Genomic DNA, 15,013 nt, shown 5'->3' on the forward strand with positions numbered 1-15,013 from the left:
AACAGTTTAAATTGATGTAAGGCAATGAATGATCTAGCTAAGAAAGACAACAAATTTCATTTGGATGTTCAGACACACACTGCCCTGACTCAGTGAGTGTCAGAGGAATGAATCTAAAATCTGGAAATCAGTCACAGTTGTTTTTTACTTGTATCTTTGATTTTTCTTTCTCAAATAGTTTATTTTAAGAGCTAAAACAGTATATGTTAAAATTCACAGGGCAAAAAAGCATTACTGATTTAATACATTTTAAAAACACTTTTAAATTTCCATAAAGCCACAGCTACTAAACAAACTCAAAATGCCATAATATTCACTGCTGAGGAAATTACACATCTTTCACTTCATTATTAAACACTGCAGTTACTTTTGTGCCCTTATAAGTCATCAAATGTTTTAATTTTCACATGAATGCCTGTTTACACTTACAGATTTTGTCTTGATCTTCCACAGTGTTCTTACACATTCTCACATGTAGTTTCAAGTGGTAATCTACAAATATCTAAAGCTCAGAACCCAAACTTTAGAGTCCAATTGAAGTAAGCTTAGTTTATTATGCATTAACAAATAATGACATGGTTTTTCAACATATGGTTTGAATATCATTGTTGAAATGCTGATATTTTAGGTATAAATTGTCAGAAAGACCAGAAATGACCACACATAAATTATATGTTGACCTGTCACAACATCAACAGTGATCTGTGCCTCTTCAAATATGTCCTTCCCATTCAAAGGTGCTTCAGCAGCCCCGCCTACAAGAGGTGGGAAAATCTGCCTCTTCTATTTTCATCTCACTCTGCTGAGTAAGGACCCGGACTGCACTGTGGCAGAAGTAGTTACACAAAGTCAAACTTGGCCTGTAATGAGCAGCCAGTTTTGCTTAAATTTAAGTTCAGGAATTTAAGCACAGAGATGTTTGAAGATAGATTTATGTGCTGTTTAATGTTGTGTAGTAGAGCAACTAATTACTTATCCAGTTTTTTCTACAGAATGACTATATAAGAAGATAATAATAATAATAATAATAATTAGATTCTTTTTATCAGGAGAGCCAAAATGTTGTTCAACAGAAAACAGCAGCCGTGTTGCAAAGCAAGCTGCTGTCTGCACTCACTGTTCAATTCAATTCAATTTTATTCATATATAACACCAAATCACAAAAGTCAACATTTTACATTGTAAGGTAAAGACAATAATAAAACAGATATACAGAGAAACACCCAAACATCAGGCAGCCCCCTATGAGCAAGTACTGACAGTGCTGACCGAGAGTGGGAAGGAAAAACTCGCTTTAACAGGATGAAACCTTTTAGCAGAACCAGGTTCAGGGATGTGTCAGCCATCTGCTGTGAGTAGTTGAAGGGTTAAGGGAGGAAGAGAGGGGAAAAAAGACACACGGTGGAAGAGCCAATTAATGATTAAATACAAAGTAGTTTATAAACACACAGAGAGTGAAAAAGATGAGTGAAGAAGAAACATGCAGTGCATCATGGGAAGCACCCTAGACCTTTGAAGCGTAACTAAAGGAGGATTCACGGTCATCTGCACTAAACATATGCATTTACATCAAAGTAGGTCCCCTGACCAAATGCATTGCTGAAAACAGAAAATAAAAGAGAGACATTTAAAGTTTTGGAATTATCAGACATTTATATTACTTCTCCAGTTAGGTTTCTTTTTTTTTATGTTTGAATGATTCATGCATCGGTGTAACTTTGTGCTCAACATTGGGGGATAACATTGCAAGATAACTCATAATTTTATTGGGGGGGGTTATATTGGTTGGGTCTGATTATTGGGAGGGGTCATAAACCCCCTAACCCCACCTGGAAATTACACCCCTGGATTCATAGAGGTTTGGTGTTTGGTGGTTTAAAAAGCAAAACACAATCCTCTGTAAATGGTCAGGTAAAAGGACTAAACTGTAAATTTGTGAAAAAACAGCAAATGTCCAAAAAGGTCTGGGAAACTATTGCATAGTCCACCCTAAATATTACAAGAAAGAATGGCTGCTTGGAAGCAAAATATAAAAAAATGTAGTGGAATGATGTAGTAGGTAGCTGAAAACTTTTGAACAGCACTGCATTCAAAAATAAAAAATAAATTACATTATAATAATAATAATGATATTGATAATAAAATATTATTATTATTATTATTATTAATAATAATAATAATAATAATAATACATTTTATTTGAGGACGCCTTTCAAAAACCCAAGGTCACCTTACAAAAGAACAAAAATTAATCAAAGTAGCAATAGTCATAAAATACATAAAATAAGTTATATAAACAATATAAACAAAATAAACAGTTACATTGATTGTTAATGTATTTTAAGATATTTTCTATGCACTGGTGTTCTATAAACAGAATCAGGTGATCATACTGATTAAAGTTGATTGGATTAAAGGATAATTACCATGTTTCCCAGAAAAGCTCCTGTTGAATCAATTTTTCATGATGAACTCAAGGCTGTCCTGACTCGTGCCGTGATATAGAACAGCGGTCCCCAACCTTTTTTGCGCCACGGACCGGTTTATGCCCGATAATATTTTCACGGACCGGCCTTTAAGGTGTCGCGGATAAATACAACAAAATAAAACTAGTACCGAACCGAAAAAAAAAGATTTATTCATAACACACGTGAAAAGACCCAGGAAAACCGAGTTAACGATAAAAACGATAACAAAATAATGCTGAAAACCGATAAAAACACATTTCACACCTGAGCCTCAACTCTCGTGGCCCGGTACCAAACGACTCACGGACCGATACCGGCCCGAGGCCCGGGGGTTGGGGACCGCTGATATAGAAGGTTTGGTTTTGCATTTCCTCTTTATAAAGGAAGTGCAAAACCAAATAACTTTCCCTTTTGTAGAACTGAAACCAGTCCAAATTAAGGCTAGACTGAAACTTCAAAGCATTTTGCTGACTGTGGAACTGGCAGTGACTGGTTTTATACACAAAATACTATGAACTTTATGTTTTGTCTGTTTTTCTGTCTTTGTCTTTACGTTCACTTTACATTCACTTTAATTGGGCCGCACCTCTTAATCTTTATATTCTGGCATTTTCAGTCTCATTGCCACAGGTGTATAAAATCAAACGCCTAGCTATGCAGTCTGTCTTTATAAACATTTGTGAAAGCAATTGTTCTTGGGTTGCTCTAAAGAGGCCACTGAAGTGAGAATGGAGCTGTGACAGGATGTCACCATGCCAACAGGTTAGTTTGTGAAATTTCTTTACTTGTAGATATTCCACTATCACCTCAAAGTGGTGTTTTTGCAAAGTGGAAGCATTTAGGAACCACAGCACCTCAGCCACAAAATGTGAGAACCTGTACACCTACAGAGTGGGGCTGCTGAGTACAGATGCTGATAGTGCCTGAAAGCTAATAACTGCAGGGCTCCAAACCCCAACTGAGATTAACATCAGCACAAAAACTGTGCACTGGGAGCTTCATGGCATGTGTTTCCATGGCTGAGCTGCTTCGGTAATGTGTAGGTAGCATAGTCCAGTTTCAGCTGTTGTGTTTAGTGCTAATGGTTAATGTCAAGAGATGTACTCTAAGACACTTCTTCAGCTGAGAATCAGAGAGGAGAAACACAAAGTTTTACTTGCATGCAAGGGCAGCCACAGAGCACTCACACTTGGAGTGAGGGCTCCGAGACTCGCACTCTGCCACTGCCCTGGTCTTTCTTTATACACAAGAAGAGTAATACAACAGTGAATACGTTTGTTCAGTGGAATGTTGATGCGTGAGCATGTGCGGATATGTGTGTGTGTGTGTGCACGTGTGTGCGTGTGCCAGGAGAGGCTCCTCTACCTGGTACAAAGTGAAACTGCTTATTAAGCTCTTATCTAGCAGGTACTGCTCCTTCCCTGCATGATAACGGGTCACAGTGAATCAAAACAGTCTGAGTTATAAAGAGGTCATCATGCAGTATTCTATCATATGCAAACTTATATTATTAAAAGATTATACTGACTACAATTTTCTATTAACATTCCCTCCTGTTGTCAGTATAACTTTGAAGTGAGATATCAGTATGTAACATCTTGTTGTACATTTTCTGTCACATCATCATTAATCACACAAAGTCTTCATGCTCCAACAGGTCGGAGTCATCATCATCATCATTTGTCACGGCTATGTATGCAGCAACAGTGGAAACAATTATGCGGTTAATTATGAACTTTAAACATGGCAGGATACATGTTACAAAAACACAAAATAAAAGTAAAAATACAAAAGGGATAAATAGAATAAATAAGAATAAGAATACAAAGGAATTGCAAGTATTTCAAGTATTTCAAGTATTGAAGTCTATTGCACCGTTGGTTATTAACAAAAAGTATTGCACAGTGAAAAGGCAGTAGTAGTCTTTTTAGCAGCTGTAGTCAGGAGCCAGTGTAAAGCCAAGAAAACCAGTCACGTGTATTACTTACATAGTCCTGATTTTGGGCCTGCTGGATCTGTCTCAAGGTGTTCAGGGCATCAGTCATGTTTGATGAGTGTACATTGTCTGGTGTGTGTGTGTATGTTGGTGTGTTTATCACTTTCCCGTTCTGGTGTTTTGGGTAAACCACAGCCTGAAGCGTGCCCTGGGGTCCTGCCCTCCTCCTTTTCAGTCCGGTTGCGACCATTGCTGCTGCTGCTCAAAGTTCAGTCTGTCCTGGTTCTGGCCCCAATTGGGGCAGTCCTTTCTCCAGTGTCCATGCTCACCGCAGGTGAAACCTGCATCTTCTTCTGTGTTTTTTGTCCATTCTGAGGTGCCTTTTGACCTCAGTTGCTCCTCCTGTCTCTGGCACGCCCTTTCTTCTGCTGCCCGATCATCCGTGTTGGTCTGTCACTGTCCTGCACAGTGTTAATGCAGAGTTATCAAGGTCAGCATTCTTTTGCTCGGCCTTACTTTTCATTCGGGCTTAATGGGCGTCTCGTCACAGCTCTGTCAGCTGAAGCTGTCTGGAAATCTCCCGTGTGTGAAACGGGCCTTGGATTTAACGCTCTCCGTCTCTGCTGCATGAGATCGCTTTCCTGTAGCACTGTTGACATTTTCAGATTGTTGTTATGGGTCCAGCTGCTGCAGCATTTGGTCAGGGTCACATCAAAGATGGTAAAGGGGAGAGCAGGAGTCCAGGTCAGCTTCGGCTTTCAGGGCCGGCAAAGCAGCCTGTAATCAAGCATAAAGAGGAAAAAAAACAAAAAACAAAAACAAAACAAAACAGATGAACAGGAAAATGATGTTGTTTTGGCTGTGTCATTCAGAGAGGGGAGAAACACCGGGCCAGGCCCTGTGTCCTTCTCTCCCCCTGTTTTTTTTTTTTTTTTTTCCTCACAATATAATCAACTCATAACCCACCAAGTTGACAGGACAACACAGGTAGATATTTAAATTCTTAAGATCATCTTCAGTAATCACTTGTGTTGTTCAATCAGCAGAAAACATCTCACAATTTGTTGTATTACCAACTAAATTTGTCTGATTACTGCTTGGTCATACCAGACTCTCTCTTTTATTTTTTTATTTTCTTTTCTATTTTCACAAACGTTGCACCTATTGTCCTGCAAGCTGGAGAGTTAAATGTCAGCAGTGGATAAATTCAGCATTTGATAACAAAACTATTAAGTTTTCCCTGTTTTAACACCAATGAGACATGCAGGCGCATGTATAGTGTGTGCTATAGTGTAAGCTGTTCTTCATTGCATGTATGTGTGTTAGTACGCTTGCATGCAGGGCCTCTGGGCCTGTCTCACCCAAAAGAGCATTTTCTTAACAGTTGCCTTTCACTCGCGTGTGTTAAGACAGGCAAATGTGGTTGTAGCAGTTGTGAGATTATATTACATTATACCTGTAATCAAAATGAGTGAATCATGATACTGCTGTAGGCCACATCATACTTCTGAGTTAAAAGAATGTGAAAATCATTAGATTTATTAGATAGGTTTGTATTATCCTATACTGCTGATTCACTGCTGATTTACTGTGAGTGAGTTACACTGTTTCATGACATTTCATACTGCCGAGTTATGAAGAGAATATTGTATTCAGAGAGTCAGGGCCTTTTTTTTTTCTTTTTTTTTCTTTGTGATAGTAAAGAGAACAGAGCACATGCCACGGGAGCGTCAACCCCACCCTTGGTGGAAGCAGAAAAAATAGGGAACCAAGGTCATAACTCAGGCTCACAAAGAGTCAGAAAGAATGTGAATGCTTAGTTTTGTGGCTGTGGCGCATTTTGTATAGCTTCTTTTCTTTGTTTAGTAGCTTGCTGCCTTCACCTGAGGGTGTGCCCGAAGTATGTGACTTCAGGTCTCCATAATTGGAGTTTATTTAAAGATAAATAAGATGATTTCATTTATTGCTCGCAGATCGTGCACTAGACGGTATGTTGTAGTATTAGCCTGCTTCAACACTTAAACAAAACATCACTCTTTGTTTTATTATTTTTATTATTATCATTATTATCCTTTCTTCTATTCAGTCTGGGCATGGCCTTCATCCTAACTATGTTTCATTGTTAATACCAGTTTACAAGTTGTTATCCTTGCTATTATCAGTTTGAATACATTACAGATAAGCCCTAATTTAATTTAGCCTTTTGTTTATTTTGCTTTTGTATTTATATGTATTCAGTCGGGTCTGTTTCCAGCCCTTTTTATACTTCTACTTTGATCTTGTCGCGAAATCGATCAATGTAGAGCAGTGAAACAAACCACGGAGGCCCCAGAAAAGTGCAATCAAACGGTGAGTTTATTAATACAGAACAAAAATTACAGCATGAGTCTTCTCTCTCTCTGCTAAAAAATACATGTGGAGAACACTTTTAAAAGCAATGGGGTATCCGCCCCCCATGGCGTCAAATACAGGTCAAAAATACATTATGTACAGTCATTGTTTACAGACAAGGGTACATCTTGTACATCTCTAATAACTATAAACAGACATGTAACTTCTCTTTTCTATAACACTTTCCATGCAAAGTCATAGTCTTAAGCAGGGGCGATTCTAGGATCAGAGCTTTGGGGGTGCTGAGCACCCAGAGAGCTGCCCAGCCAGGCAAGATAAACTTTACACGTCACGATGAGACTTCTTCCCTGTCTCTGTCAGTCCCTGCATCCTTAAATGTCTCCAGTTGTCCCGAGTTCCCTCTGACTGTCTCCTTGGTGCATTTAAACCCCTGTTCCTCCCTGTCCTCATCGTCTGTTGTCTTCGTCTCCGCTATCAGTCATCATAATTTTACCATCTCTGTGCAAGTCTGCAAATTTCTTTATTAAATCATAAGATTCTTAAATTCATCAAGTCTCTCTCTGCCTGGGTCCTCGTCACAAAACATGACATCACCGTTTTGTACATTTTAACACAATTTAATCCCCACATTTGTGAAAGAAAAGCAAAACACTTTTTTGATTAGTCTGTAACAAAACCATCAAATCTGATAAAGGTTATTTAAATGATGCTCATAGTGAGTAAGAAGTAAACTGAGTGCATGTTTTGGACAGAGATTCACTTTTAATGTGTATGTATAATATAATACAGATACATAAAAACACTCCCAAAACAGAATAAATTATTACAAAATATTAATAAAAACTATAAAAATGGAGGCAACTTTGCCTGTGGTAGAATGTATACAATGTATGAAAAAATCTTTACTGCAGATACTAATTTGACTAATTTAATAATACTAATTTTGTGTTGTAAGATTTATGACTTTCATGCTTTCATAGTGGTACTTGGGAGAGCTTGACATTTTTCTCAGGTGGTACACACTGTAAAAGTTTGAGAAACACTGATAAGTGTTTCTCTCTCGCATAAGTCTGTATGCGGCAGTCATACAGACAACTGGACGGTCCAAAAGTTGGCCTACCTATTACTGGCTGAGGTTTTAGTAGAGTTGTGGCTGAACCACATAAAATATATCATTAATTTTAATCTCCCAATCAATGATAATGTTATGTTGGAATGTTGTTAAAGAGGGTCAAAAATGTTTCAACCCAGTTCGTTTTGTAGATTCTGTATAGCAGCTTTAATATAGGGAGGACACAACTTCCTGATTGTGTGAGTAAAATCAGGTTTTTTCTCTTCGTCAGTTTAACAGTTTCTGTTTTGCCTGTCACTGTTCCCTGTCTGTTTTCTTACCTGGTTCTTCCTGACCTTGTACTTTCTCCTCACGTTCCCCTCTTTCCTCTCTCCCTCTTTGGACCGACAATCATACACAAATAGATTGTATTCAATTAGATGAAAAATTACATTAATATAAAAAAATAATTATTAAGATCACTAACGAAAAGTCCTCTCTCAGTGTACTTTCAACCAAAAGGCAAATAACCAAACCACATGAACATCTAATAAAAGATATAAAATATTGAAACACTGATCCAACAATTATCCTTTATTGATGGATCATTTGTTCTTACACTTTTACCTGAATGTGGCTCCTGTTTTTGAAAAAACTTCCTTATATCCATTATGAACCTGGCTGTCTCTCTGTACACACACACACACACACACACACACACACACACACACACAACAAGAGTTATAAGGTTAATGGGCATTCAGTCAGTTAGCTAGTTAGTATCCATTTCAAACAGGACAGTGGTAACAACAGCAGGCTACGGACAATTTTAAGTTTTAGATTTTAAATAGGCTGTATACATTTCAAAGGGAGCAACAGGACGGTCAAATGTCGCTGAATTTACTACAGAGTAGGACAGATTGTAGGGTAGCAAACATCGCAGGAAAACATGTTTTCAACACTGCAGGTTACCTGGGTGTAAGGTTTTTCAGCTAAAAAGAAACATGACTCCTATCTAACTACATAAAGAGTAACTGAAGGTTAAATGCTGCTAATATGTCCTGTTTTAATCCAGGCACTCCACCTCCGCTCCGCTGCGTCTCAGCTACCATCGCTCTGGCAGCAACGACCCTAGAGCCAGAGTGGGAGCGAGCTGGAACAAACCATTTTGGGAGGGGGGAGGGGTTATCTATACTTTTGTTGTTAAAATGTTCCGTCTCAACCAAGTACTGTATGCTTTTTATATTTTTAGTAGTGTGTCACACAAACAGCAAATATTGTCAAAAAAAAGTAAGAAATCTTTGGGGGTGCTTTGATTCATTTTGGGGGTGCTGAAGGACCCCCAAAAATGGGCTAAAATCACCCCTGGTCTTAAGCCTTCAGGGTGTCTGAGGGCTGGTTATCGCCTCCAGTCATCTGTTACCAAGTAGGTAAAAGGGCAGCCGGTTACAAAAAGGTCAAAGACACTTGGGCCTTTGCTCAGGCCTGTTGCTAGATTTATGTATTGTAAGCATGCATGCAATCAACCTGCTATGTTCTCATCCTCCCTCAACATGTATCACCTGGACACTCTCACCAGTGAAGCTTAAAACCCTCTTGGATGGAACATCAACTCTAAACAAGCACAGTTATGCATTGTGTATAGAATGAACTCAACCTGTGAATAGAAAAGTCAATGTGATGACAAACATATCCAATGCAATATGAACCCTGTAAGGAATATTACTAATCAAATAATGCTGTGAAACATGTTATTAATGCAATTATAATAATGCAGGTTATATGGCGGCAATAAAAGAGTTTCTGAATCTCCACATTCCCTCTTTTGACATTCCAACAAGGAATGTCACCATACCTCATGTTGTATCACTCCCTGCCCCACTCTATGGGTTCTAAGTTCATCTGATAGATGCCCTCAACCCCGCTAGGGTTCACAACCCTCGCCATTATCATTACCAACAATCCTCTGACACAAGGAATGATACAACAACCACCAATGACCAATATTCCCAAAAGTACAGCCAAGGAAAACATCACTGACATAACCACGCCTTTCCATTGTCCAAACACGGATGTCCTCCAGGATTCCAGCGGGTTTTCAATACCTGAGTGCTCATGCATACTTTTAGACAAAGTTTTCAGGCCCTCCAGAGCTCGGGTTACTGAGCCATCTGGGGCAGTATTATCGGGAATAAAGGTGCAGCACATGTCTCCGAACATGGCACACATGCCTCCCTTCTCTACCCACAACATGTCAAGGGCCATTCGATTTTGCACTCCCATCAGCGAACTCGGACCCAATTGTTCTGCGAACCCCATCATGGCATCCCTGGTTAGGTTAGAGAGTCTCAGCAGGTTGTAATGAACATAGTTAATGGGATCAACATTCTTATTAGGTGTTGCCCAAAGAAATATACTCTCAAATCCTACAGCTATCGGATTTACCAGCTTGTACTCGTCTGGAACTCCCCTGGGCACTCCTATGGAGTCTATCCAGGTCGGAGAGTTTAACCTAGGGTCATATGCATGTGTACCCTGGGTCCCTCTTTTGGCCAAAATATGTCTCTTACGTCTGGCGGCTAAGGTACGTGTGTTGTGTTGTGGAATAGCCTTTACCTGGTTCCCAATAAGCATGAGCGGAGCTCCCAACAGCACCATCGCACATGTCCCTACGCTTCCCATAGAAACACGAACTAACAGAGTGTTTTCCCCACAATAATAATAGGGCCCACTTCTTACCCACGTTCCAATTACCATGTTTGGGTCGCTTACATTATTGGTGGTTCGTCCCTGGAGTGTGACAGCACACCAAGTTGGGTCGATCTCTCCCACCTTGTACTTTTCATTATCTGTAGAGAACTTAAGACATGTGTAGTTATCTTGTTTTGGCTGCTTTGAAATGGCAGGGAAAAGTCTGGACAACAAAGTACAGTTGCCAGTAGTCACTGCACTTCTAGTTAGCTGCAACATACAATCATAGCCCCACTCATCCTCTAAATGCAATGGTGCGGGCTCTGTAAACAAACGTGGCCTTGCTGAAGCACAGGCAACACAGTCAGCTACATGTTCCTTAGCATTCTGAGCCACCCAATCAAGCCAGAGGTTACTGTCCTTGAAACCTGGTGGCACGCTCGATCAAATCCTTAGGCTTCAGTCTAGAGTAATCTGTTGTCAGAAGTACTGTCCCTTTTGGCTCCTGTTCCTTTTGAGCTACTGTTCCTGAAGTTACCGTCTGATCCGTCAGAATGGTGATTGAGCTTTCTGCGAGCGGCCTAGACTTTGGATCAACTAAATTTACCCTAAGCATATCATGGGGTGATTGCAGACCCATACATCATACGCTCTCCAGCTACTACTGGCTCCTGTACACTTAATGACGTCACACAAATCAAACGTGAATGAGCTGGTAGACCCTTTAACATAGTTCAACTCTATGCCATTATTCATGCCGAGACACTCATCACCTTTACCTGACACCTCGCGCTTTTGTCTTTTTACCGATCCCGTTTTAGCAACTACAGTCTCAGGAAGTGCTGTGCTGGACTGGCCTCCGTGTTCAGACAAGTGGTCCGGAGTGCCCTGCAAAATATAGACAATAAACAACACAGCCATCGTTAATATCACAGTATACAATAGACATGTGGTTGTAAGGAACATTTTAATCAGTTTTACTCATTACGTGTCTCTGACTCGTGTGTTTGCATCATGTTATATAAACTTTGTATCCTGGAATGAAACTCCCCTGCTTTTGTGAAGTCCTCAACTGGTCACCGCTCCTTTCTGCTGGCGTGGCGACCTTCTGCGCTGCTCCTCTTCTTTCTTCGGCCTTCCAGGTAGACTACTGGTTGGCCCGTTACCCAGGTGAGAGGATTTATTCTGCCTCTGCTCGTTACCACCCGTGTTGGGTGTAGAGGAGTTTTCCTCTACCAAACTCTCATGTGCTGGCGCACACTGCGACCAATGATACCAGGTATCGCCTTTCCCTTTTAGTTGAACCGCTGTAGTTGTTCTGGCAATGACCTCGTAAGGACCCGTCCAGCGTGGCTCCTTCCACTGCTGGAGTTCCACGTGGGCTCAAATTCAGTTCCTTGTTTGCAGACTATAGCATAGCCTGCTTTCGATCCTTCTTCATCACGATGACAGCAGCCATCTATGAACCAATCCTCAGCTCCAGGAATAGGTTCTGCTTTTAAATCTTCCCTGACTTTCCCTTCAACTTCTGCTTTCTTAGCACAATTATGAGGTTCCCCTGATCCCATTAAATCTGCCATATTGATTCCTTCATGTGTAAATGAAGTATCTAAAACTTTACTCAGTCTCTGTTGTGCTAATGATGTCATAGTGAACGCTTGCGAGTTCATATATGCCACCACACTGTGTGTAGTCAAACCTTTTAGTGGGTGTTCTCTCACTACATGTGCTGTTTTTTATATTATTTTGGCAACCCCTGCTGCATGCTGTGTGCACATTAAAAATATTTCTTTTATTCCTAACACCAGTCCCCCTTTTTCATTTCTCACTTGAGAAATGAACTAATTCCTAATTTATCACATTTAAGTTTACTTCAATACAATCCAATTGAATTTTATTTATATAGCGCCAAATCACGACAAAAGTTGCCTCAGGGCGCTTCATAGACACAGAGAAAAGCTTAGCTTAGCTTTCTCCTGGTAAAAGGTCCTACATTATTTTCTCAGCCTTTGGAAACATCCTCTATCGAGTTAACCCATTTCATCTTTAAAACTTAGGCCTGATTTCTTCGCCCCCTTTAACGGGTAGCGCATATCCGGTCTGAACTCTGTGTTTGGGCAATTTACGAATTGTTGCAGGATTTTTATGTTATGTAAAGTCCCTCTCATCACTTTTATGCTCCCATTATAACCTATGTCTAACAAGCTTTTGATCTTCTTTGCAATGTAAACAACTAGGTGTCTTTGCGCTCTGTTCTTCTCCTTTCTCTGGTTGGTTCCATTCGATCTAGAAATAGACCCTAGAAATAAATCTATGTAATATCTTGACAGGGGATTTCTTTAAATCACACCGTAGCTGAGGTTCCCCTTTTCTAAGTCTGTATGTTCTAGAAAAGAGCAAGCTGCTAGTTGGTAAATAAGTTTATCATCACAAAAACTTTTTTGTCACGTAGACATTTGCTTAGTGATCCTAAAAGAGCACATTTCATGTAGCTGATCACATATACACGATTTTCCTTTGACATATCTGTATGTGCAAGCCTAAATTATAACCTCTTATTCTAGAAATAAAAAAAACCCTGAAAATAACAATTTCTGCCTCAGTTTTACCATATCTAAATTATCAAAAACCCCAAACGTCCTCAAGTAATCCTAAAACCCATTTCAAGTTAAACCTTAAATCCTGTAACTCCCCCTTTTGTAACACATCTTACGTGTTACAAACTCAAAATGCTTCACTCGAGCTTAGGAAATTAAAAGAAAAAGGTTAGTCATATCATATTAGGTATACATGCTCCGGCCCTTCAAACCTGTGTTTTAAGGAATGAAATCAAATTAATCATCATGTCAAATCTTTTCTTGGCTCCATCCACAGCCTGCATCCTTGGAACTTCCTAGAAACAAAACCTGTGTGTTAACATTCACATTTCATACTCAGTTTTTCCTCACTTATGATCCAACCTGTGTTATTAAAAAAAAACTTAAAACAGAACAGTTATCAGTCATGTGTCCAACCTTAGTCCAGTCTTTATCTCAGTGTCCAGTCGGTCCAACCTATGGTCTGCCTGGTCTGTCCAGTCACCGTCCATTTCCACACATTCACTCACACGCATTAACATCAGGTATTGCTAATAATGGAGACTCCCGCACAGATAATCAGATTCTCCACTCTCAGCAAAATCAACTCATTTATTTTCTTTTTACTTTTTTCTAGGAAAATAGTTCTTTATACTTTTGGACTGGATTGGCTCGCTGCAATCCTTTTAGACAGGGACTCACAATCTGATCAGATCGCCACAGGTGGCCTCTTTCCTCCGCCCATTGTAATCTGGAAAAGGTCACCTTATGTTTGTTCTCCCAAGACTTTTGTCAGCGCTGTTATTCACTCTTTTGCAGGCCTGCTTAGAACAAAAATGAGAAAAAGAGAGCTGATTATTAGCTCATCAAAACACAAAACAAAATCACCTGACAGGTTTTTTCTAAGTGCACTGTTACAAAAATAATGGGCCCAATTCTAGACATGTCCATGTTCAATAAAACTCCCTCTATTAAAATAAGAAAACAACACAAATCTAACCGATAGAAGTAACCCATCACTACAACAACAACCTCAACAATCTTAAACACAGAACATTTTGCCACAAGTTCTTCAGGGTCCTGACACTCTCAGGTCAACTAACATCATCTCACCTGCTCAATACACAGAAAATCTCGTTAAACGCCACACAACTTGCACACCATCAACACTAAATTCTAAATTTTTCTATTCTAAAAACTACTACACACTAAGCGAGTTGGACAAGATGATAAACAGACTCCTGTGCTAAACCTGCTATCTGATCTTCATGAACTCTTTTGTATTTTAAGGTTAATGCATTTTCTATTTGTGTGTGTGATTGTGTATATGTTTCTTGTTGTGGTTTTTTCAGACTCCTTTACAATTTTCCACTTCAACAGTCAGTTTTCTCTTTCCCAAATTTGCTAACCCCAATTTTGATTTCCCACCTTAAATAAAAGCATTCCTTGTCTTCAGCCAGAAGTTAGAGCTTGCTTTTCAGGTTCAGGGAACAATTCACCCTGAAAGACAGGGAGTGTCTCCCCTCTTTGGCTCATCACTGGTCATTGTTAATGACATTTCCCCCTCTGCCTCAGCCCAGCGGCTTTACCCTTGAAGCCCCATCTCCACCAGTGAGTCCGAGCTCACTGGTGGAGGTTCGCGCAATCGTGACTGTGCCTGCCTTAGGTTGTCCCAGGGTTTCGAGGTGGGATCTTACCCGTCATGGGCTATCCAGCCTTCCATACTCGCCTGATACGGGGGCCAAGTGGGCACGGGTACTATGAGGTGAGGGGACACACTGGCTCTGGAAATTAAAGGAGTGTAAGCTGCTTTCTTCATTTCATCAGTATATTAAGCTATCCCACTTCTGATTGTTTCCAACAATAATTTCACCTGTAGCAATTTGTGTACGTGGGTTTTCTATTCATTAATGTAATTGTCAGTTCATGTATTTATTTT

This window comes from Oreochromis aureus, linkage group 3 (assembly GCF_013358895.1).
Source record: "Oreochromis aureus strain Israel breed Guangdong linkage group 3, ZZ_aureus, whole genome shotgun sequence".
Lineage (NCBI taxonomy): Eukaryota > Metazoa > Chordata > Actinopteri > Cichliformes > Cichlidae > Oreochromis > Oreochromis aureus.